Below are 2500 nucleotides of genomic sequence, written 5' to 3' on the forward strand. Positions count from 1 at the left end.
CTCAGGCATCTCTCCGAGGGCAGAGTTGGCCCCCATTGAGTGGAAAACCCTCGGGGGCCCCAACCAAAGGCGGCACTAAGTGCAGTCAGGATGGCAAAGGGTGCCAAAGCCAAGCTCCTCTTTGCACGAGCAAAGGCTGCGGCCGTCATTCCCGACGTTAAATTGAGGGAACTTCAGCCCCTTCCCTCCCCTGAAAACCGCCCTGAAGTCCTGTCTACGGGCCAGCTCTTCACGCCCCGTCTATCTTCCGGAGACGACCGACAAAGAGTTCGTTGACGTTGTATACGCACCCGCTGCCGAAGACAACTCCATCACCTCATTCCCTCTGCCACCTGGGATGAATGGAGGGCTCATGGTATGGACTACGACAACAAAATAATGTCTTCAATAGGGACCTCCGCATTCTGCAGTGGAATGCCAAAAGGGGTCTACATCAGGTGTGCGCTTCTCTTTACATGTACACAGGAGCGGGACAACGACGTCCTTCTTCAGTAAACAATTGTCCTGGATAAGATACGGTTTCCGGGATATCGCGTTTTCCTCCTGTCCCGCATGGAATTCGCCATGGGGGTCCGTGTTCTTTATCAAAACTTGTATCCCATGCAATGCCGTGACTAACCGTGTATCACACTAGGATAGTGTCGAGATCATAACCTACGTCATATACAATGTATACATCGGACAACGTGCTTACCTAGATTTCCTCAATACTCAACTTCCCACCTTGATGTCCTCAGAGAGACCAAATCTCACTATGTGCCATCTCGGTTTCATCTTGACCTCCTGTCCCAGCATCGTTTTGATGAACAACGGCTAACCAACGTAAGTCTCAGGTGGCTGGCTAAGTCTGACTGACGATGGCGACTCTATTCTCGTGTTAGATGACTGGTGTATCCCATCGTCACAAACGACCAATTAGGTGTCTGCAATGACGTTCGGAATGTCTCCCTTTAGCGAAGGAGATGAAGGAGATCACGGCCTCTGAGAAGGACCTGGTCACCTGTTCCTATCCCACATGGGGCCAGCGGCTGACACTGTGTATCCTTCATATCGGCAACGTTTCCTGAAGGACTGGCCACCTTTCGCTTTTCGATCGCCTAGAAATCGACGATCATTACACTGATTTTCAAGCCTAGGTAACCTGGTGCTTACCACTTTGTCTCTCTTTGTAGCTGCATGGATAAGATTGTAGAGCAAATGATAATCAATGAACTACTGCGGAATCTAAGATGGCAGAGGAAATGATATTCAATGAGCTACTGCGGAATCTAGGATGGTAGAGCAAATGATGTTCTATGAGTTACTGTGGAATCTAAGTCCCATGAGGGAGCATCTACATAAATATAGGAAGAGCACCGGCACAGCCCACAGCCTGGCAACCTTTCTCAGTTTTTTAGTGACACCTCTCCCAACGCGTTTTTCATGGACTTGGAAAAGGCATTCGAATTGCTCAGTCCTGCTTCGATACTAAACACTCTTGCAAGCGTTCGCAGCAGACCGCTCGCCTTGATTGAAGTCTATCACCGCAATGAAATCGGAAGCTATGGAAGTTGACTTCCGATACAAAGTCTCTTTTCCATCCAGGGCTTTACTCTGGATTTAATACGCCAATTCCAGTACCTGGGTTCTGGATAGAAGAGAGACTCATGTTTGATAAGGAAATATCTTTCATCAAGGAGATAGTTAAGGCTTGAAGGTTGGTCGTGAGGACGATAACAGGAAAAACACTCTGTGGAGCGTCACCAATTTCTTCGGACCTCTTACGTCTAAGCAATCTACTCTATAGTGGACTACACCCTCTTCTGGGAGCCCAAAGGTGAACCAGTGAATTTTAATCTGGAAGCGTTGCTACCTATTCCGCCCTCGAAGGTCAGGAGGATGTCTGCTGAATAGTCGGCTCTGTAGACACCAGCAGTCCGCAAACTTCAGATTCCACCTTCGTGGCCGTTGGTCTAGCTTTCGACAGGAGAATCACTGACTGCACCTTCACGCTGCAAGTCGAGGCTATCATCAGAAATAGAACCTGTAGTAATACACACGGACTCGAGGTTTGTTACTGACATCTTGACTCCGCTGAGGAGTAGAGGTGTCCTGTTTCAAAAACTTTGCCAAAAGGACCACTGTTTCCGGTGGGTCAAAATCTTAGTATTGCTGACGACCAGTGGTCTTTGTACTATCACAACGTTTGTTACTGACATCTTGACTCCGCTGAGGAGTAGAGGTGTCCTGTTTCAAAGACTTTGCCAAAAGGACTACTGTTTCCGGCGGGTCAAAAATCTTAGAATTGCTGACGACCAGTGGTGTTTGTACCGTCACACCCAGACACTGACCTGAGCTACTACCTGTGTAGTTGCCTGACACTATAATCCTGAGTACTTTTTACTGTCGTGCAGGCCTCCCACACAAAGATCTCTTTATTTTGTACCATGTAGACTATGATTCATAAATCACTCCTATAATATCATAAGTTGATTATCTTTTGTACATTCATTAGGAAAGA

This window comes from Oratosquilla oratoria, chromosome 16 (assembly GCF_046742065.1).
Source record: "Oratosquilla oratoria isolate Oo_2021 chromosome 16, ASM4674206v1, whole genome shotgun sequence".
Taxonomy (NCBI): Eukaryota; Metazoa; Arthropoda; class Malacostraca; order Stomatopoda; family Squillidae; genus Oratosquilla; species Oratosquilla oratoria.